The sequence below is a fragment of the Chamaea fasciata genome, unplaced genomic scaffold, assembly GCF_029207755.1.
Source record: "Chamaea fasciata isolate MVZ Bird 193981 ecotype frontalis unplaced genomic scaffold, bChaFas1.0.hap1 SCAF_39, whole genome shotgun sequence".
In the NCBI taxonomy this organism is placed as follows: Eukaryota; Metazoa; Chordata; class Aves; order Passeriformes; family Sylviidae; genus Chamaea; species Chamaea fasciata.
The window spans coordinates 242,052-248,073 of record NW_027094124.1 but is presented as its reverse complement, the minus strand read 5'-3'; the positions used below and the strand labels follow the sequence as shown (position 1 = coordinate 248,073).

The following is a 6,022-nucleotide window of genomic DNA, read 5'->3' as shown; positions in this document are numbered from 1 at the left end:
GGGCGGGGTCTCAAAATGATGAAGTAAGTGAGTCTTCTTTGCTTTGACTTTTTAACCTTTTAGTGTTGCGTGACAACTGAATCCTGTTTTCCCAGGAGTATTTGATTTATGAATTCATTGTCCTTCTTGAAGCCTATTGATTAGTCAGAATACACAAACATAAGTTGACAGGCCCCATGATTTATCAGTTCCTTAAATCCAGCTTCTGCTTATCAAAAGGGAAGTGTATCTGTCTTACTTCAGCAATATCTGGTTCAACTAAAATCTTTAATTCTTCAAAATGAATGTTTCAGGAATGGAGCTGGAGCACCGGGAGAGGCTGAGGGATGTGAAGGGGCTCAGGAGGGACCTCCGTGGTCTCTACAGCTCCCTGACAGGAGGGGCAGCCAGGTGAGGGTCAGGCTCTGCTCTCGGGTGACATGGTGAGGCAGAAAGGCTCCCAGAGGAGGTTTAGGTTGGATCTGAGGGAAAATTCCTCCTGGAAAAGGCAGTCTTGGCCCAGGCTGCCCAGAGCAGGGGGACTCCCCATCCCTGGGGGGGTTTCACAGCTGTGTGGATGTGGCACTTGGGGACGTGGCCAGGGGTGACCACAGCCTTTTCCAACCTCAGCCATCCCCTGATCCCTTTGGGACCAAACACCAAAAACTCCGGGTTAAATTGTGCCTCCCCACCCCGGGGGGCTTTCCTTGGCCTCTCCCCCCAGCCTGCATCCTGCCTGCCCTGCTCTTCCCTCCCCGGAATCCTCCCCCTTTTCCTCTCCCCAGGTGCCGGACGGAGCCCCCCCCTTCCCCCCGGCAGGACTCTGGGGTGAGTGGTGACCCCCCCCGGACACTCCCTGACCCCCGTGTCCCCATCCCTGCACCCCAGACCCCCCCTCACCTCAAACCTCACTCCCCCCATCCCCCCCCCCGCTCGCCGGGGCAGCGGAGAACGCGGGGGCGGGCGGGATTTGGGGGGGCCGAGCTGGGAGGGGTGGGGGACAGGGCAGGGGGGCGCCGGGGAGGTGAGGGGGGCAGAGCAGGGGGGCATTGAGGGGGTCAGGAGGGGCCTGGGGCGGGCAGGGGGCGCTGGGAGGTATGGGGGGGGGGCACTGGGGGGCTGGGCACAGCGGGGATGGGGGAGGCACAGGGGGGACAGGGGGGCGCTGCCCGTGTCCCCCCATCCTGTTCAGGTCCTGTCTCCCCCCCACGCCCCCGGGTCCCACCCAGGAGGGGAAGCAGCATCTTATCTTATCTTATCTTATCTTATCTTATCTTATCTTATCTTATCTTATCTTATCTTATCCTATCCTATCCTATCCTATCCTATCCTATCCTATCCTATCCTATCCTATCCTATCCTATCCTATCCTATCCTATCCTATCCTATCCTATCCTATCTAATGTAGTCTAATCGCCCATCTCTACGAAAGATTTAAAGGGGTCGACCACAAAGTCCATGACATCCATGTTGGGCAGCGAGGCCTGGACGTTTTCAGCCCCTTGCTCCAGGAAGCTGCAGCTGGGGAGGAGATTCTCCGGTGTCTCCTCGTTCCAGGCAACCTCCAGGAAAGCCGTGGCCGTCAGGTTTTCATCCAAGCCCGGCGTGGTGAGGCCGGGCTCGGCGGGGATTTGCTGCTGCTCTTGCTCCCCTGCCGGGCACAGGGGCAACACTTCAGCCAGGGTGGAAGGTGGCAGCTCCAGGTTGTCAAGAGCGAGGAAATCTTGCTCCAGGGAGGGGATGAGCAGAGCCTCCCAGTCAATGCTGCCCATCAGTGCGGTCAGCTCGTGCGGCTCCTCGGGGTCGCCCGGGGCATTGCTGGGCAGGCAAGAAGCCTCGGCCACCAGGGCTGTGGGGCAGGGCTCTGGGAACTGCTCCAGGAACTGTTCTGGGAACTGCTCCGGGACCTGCTCTGGGAACTGCTCCGGGAACTGTTCCGGGAACTGCTCCGGGACCTGCTCTGGGAACTGTTCTGGAAACTGCTCCGGGAACTGTTCTGGGAACTGCTCCATGACCTGCTCTGGGAACTGCTCCGGGAACTGTTCCGGGAACTGCTCCAGGACCTGCTCTGGGAACTGCTCCGGGAACTGCTCCGGGAACTGCTCCGGGAACTGCTCTGGGAACTGTTCTGGGAACTGCTTCGGGACCTGTTCTGGGAACTGTTCTGGAAACTGCTCCGGGACCTGCTGCGGGAGCTGCTGCGGGAACTGCTCCGGGACCTGCTGTGGGAACTGCTCTGGGACCTGCTGCCCCTCCTCGTTCCCCATGGGATCGCTGTAGAGGTTGCTCCCAAACTCCTCGAACTCTTGGAGCGGCTGCTGTAGCTCCGCGCCCACCTCGAGGCTGCCATGGGCCGGGCTGGGCGCACGCTGAGCAGCTGGCTGGGCTCGCTTGCTGGAGGCTGGTGGGATTTGCTCTGGAAACGCCCCGCGGCCCTCGGAGCTGCTGCTCTTGGGCCACTTGGTTTATTGAGGGTGAAACTTCCAATAGGCGCCTCTGCCCGGCTCCCCCTTGTCCCAGGGAACTTTGACGAAGCGCTTGTTGACGCACAGGTTGTTCCGGATGGCGCTCTAGATGCAAAAGAGAACAAACCCCAGGGTTGAAGTCCTGCCAAAGGCTCCTACCTGCCAGCTGGGATGAGCGTGGCAGAAGTAGCTGAAGTTGTCGCGGATCCACTTGCAGATGGCGGCCAGGGTGAGCTTGGGCTTCCCGCTGGCTTCCATGGCCGTGCAGATGAGGGTGGCGTAGGAATAGGGCAGCCTGACGTGCGGGCTGGTTTTGTAGTCGACGTCCTCGGCGGCCGGAGGGGACCTGGGCACGGTCTGGGGCAGGGACGCAGTCACCTTGCCTGCGCTGGAGGTGGAGGAGGATGACGCGGCCGTGCTGGGAATGTCGAGGAAGTCGCAGAGCTCCTCAGAGGTCAGGGGAAAACCCGGGCTCTGGAAGTCCACCAGGCTCACCAGGTTCTCCCAGATGCTGCAGCGATCATTGGGATCCTCGGAGATGGGAGGCAGGCCGAGGTCGGCGCCCGTGAGATTGACCAGCCACGGCATGTTGGGCTCCTCGCGGCGCTGCTGCTGCTGCTGCTGCTCCTGGCTGGAGCTGGATTGCTCCTGAGCCTCGAGCACGGGGCTGGGGCTCGCCATGGCCTCGGCGCCGGGCAGGGCTCACTTGGAGGCAGAAAATGCACGGGGCAGATGCTGCAGGGAGAAGAGGCAGAGGGTTGAGGTTCAGCGAGAAGCAGCACCCGGACAGCGCCGGGTGTCCCCGGTGCCGCTGGGTGGCACGCGTCCCCGGGGCGCTGGGCGCGGGAGCCGCAACGTCCGCCCCGGGGGGGAGCTTTAGCAGCCCCGAGCCTCGGGGAAATTCCCTTGAAGCCTCGCGTCCCCGGGCCCCCCAAAGCCAACCCCGCCCAGTGCCCGGCGAGGTTTTGGCCGCAGAAAGAACGAAAGAAAATCAGCATCCCCTCCCCGCCCTCAAACAACACGAATCCAGTCCTGCCCTCCCACCAAGCAAGGCGGTTTCTCACACCTGCCACGGGTCAGGACGGCACCTCAGAGTCTGACACCTCCACCCTACGGACCCTAAACCACTCGTCCATCCCCTCCCGCCCCATCCTATCCCATCCCCGCTCCCTTCGCTCTGCTGCTGTTCGCCATTCCCCCTGCCCCCGGTCCCCCAAACTAACCCGGAGCAGGGATCCACCCTAAGCGCGGCGTCCCTCGGAGCGACCCGGCGGCTTCAGCCTTGGGGAAATGCCGTGCGGGGGACGCGGCCTTGGCTCCGGCCTTGCAAAGCCGGGATGCCGGCGCTGCTTTTGGGCCAGGAGACCGAGAAACAGAGGGAGCCAGAACGCGGCCGGAGCGCAGCAGCTGCCGCTGTGCGGGCTGGAGCGGCTCTGGGGCAACGGCAGCGCTGCCGAGCCTTGGGCTCGAGGGGGACGCTGCCACCAATGGGCATTTCCCCGCCCGGCCGCTGAACGGGCTCCTCTGGCGCTGTGTGGGGCTGAGCTCAGCCCCCGCCGCTTCCCGCAGCCCCTCGAGGGCAGCCCCCCGAGCTTCACAACTCCATTTCCGGCCATGTGGGCATGGTTTATTGACGCCGTGGGGGGAGCTTGATGCTGATTGGGCCGTAGGGGCGGGGCTGCTCCACTTGCAGCCAATGAGCGGCACCGAGGTCTGGGGGAAAGGGGGCGGGGCTTCAGTGGGCAGAATGTAAGTGGGAGGAGCTTAAAGGGGTGGGGTTATAGCAGGGATAATGAAAGTGGGCGGGGCTTGTGTGAGCGGGGCTTAAAGTGGAAATAGGCGAGGCTTAAAGGTAAAGGGGTGGGGCTTAAATGGGTGTGGCCAAACGGGAGTGGGCGTAAAATCGGGTTGAGGAAAGTGGGCGGGGCTTCAGTGGGCGGGGCTTGAATGACAAGTGGGCGTGGCGTAAAGTGGGTGGGGGATAATGTGGAGGGAAATGAAGAGGTGGGGCTTAAAGCATGGTTGAAGGGGAAGTGGGCGTGGTTTAGGAGAAAGGGGCGTGGCCAAAGCCCACCCAAGCTCGGCCACCAGGGGGCGTGGCCAATCCGGCTGAGGATGGCGCCAAGCTCCGCCCCTTCCGGGGGCTGGGCGTGGTCAAGGAGCAGCCTGGGAGGGGGAGGAGGAGAAATTTGGGGAAAAATTCCCAAAATTCCCCGAAAAACTGCGAAAGTTCCCAAAAAATTCCCCCCAAAATTAAAACATTGTAATTAAAAAAATCAGGAAAATCAGGCAAAGTTTGGAGGAATTTTGGCCAAAATATGGGAAAAATTTAATTCAAATTTCATTAAATTTCAATAATTTGTTTTTAAAAATTTGTTAAAAATTGATCCAAAGTTCTGACTCAAAAAATCGCGAAAAATTTCTCCAAAAACACCAGAACTGAACTTGACCAAAATCATCCCGAAAAAGTTTAACAAAACATTCCCTAAAATATTCCTGGAAAATCAGGAAAAAAATCCCGAATTTTTCCCCGAGTTTTCCCAAAGTTTTGATGGTTTTGGGATGAATTTTTGAAGAATTTTGATTCAATTTTTTTACCAAATTTCTACAAATTTTTTTCTTCACAATTTTTCCCCCAAATTTTCCCGATTTTTTCCCAAAATTTTGATGAATTTTGGACAAATTTTAAAACAATTTTGACAAAATTCCAACAAATTTTCACCGACCCCCCCAGAAGATCTCCAAAAAATCCCAAAATTCTCCCCCAAATCCCAAGAAACTTGGAACAATCCCCAAAAATCCCACAAATTTCCCCAAATTCCCAAATCTCGCCCTCAAAATTTCAGGATTTCACCTCTTGAGATCGAGCGTTGGTGGCTCCGGAACTTCCAGGACGACCTCGGGGGGCGGGGCCGGAAGGGGCGGGATGGTAATGAGGGAGAGAAGTCGTGACATCATCAGGACATGCCCCCTTCTTGACATTCTCACCCTGAGCTCATTTTGTGTTTAAACGGTGTCATGTCCTTTTTAAACCACGCCCACGTCCGGATTTCACGCCGCCAAATTCCTGTTGAAGCTCCTCCCACTCATTAGGGACAATTAAAATTGCCAGAATCTCAACATCCGGATTTCTCCGCCCACTTCCGGTTCGAAGCCCCACCCATTTCCTTTTTACACGCCCACACTTCTGGTTTAAGCCCCGCCCACCCGGCCGCCATTTGGGTTTTTTCTTTCTCTATCTCAGTTTTCCTTTAAAGTTTCCCAAATTTTTTTTGTGGAATTTCTCCCCATTTTTGGTTTTTGGTCCCACCCCGACTCAAGTTCTGCTTAGGCCGCGCCCTCTTCCGGTTTAAGCCCCACCTGCTGTTGGCCGCCATGTTGGTTTTTTTCACCGTTTTATTTTATACATTCTCTCCAGAATTTCTCAGTATTTTTATGATTTCTTTGGGAATTTCGCCCCATCGTTGGTCTTGGCCTTGCCCCCGAGTCTCGTTTGGGGCTCTGGCTCCTCTCACTTCCGTTTTAGGCCCCGCCTCAATGTGGGCTCCTCCTCCAGCGGCTCCAGCAAAAGCTCTGAG

General features: G+C 57.7%; 1 pseudogene; it reads right to left on the bottom strand.

The window, feature by feature from the left end:
- Nucleotides 1–1,388: 1,388 nt before the first annotated feature.
- On the bottom strand, nucleotides 1,389–5,821 carry LOC136303602 (forkhead box protein J1-like; annotated as a pseudogene).
- Between the last annotated feature and the right edge of the window lie 201 nt (nucleotides 5,822–6,022).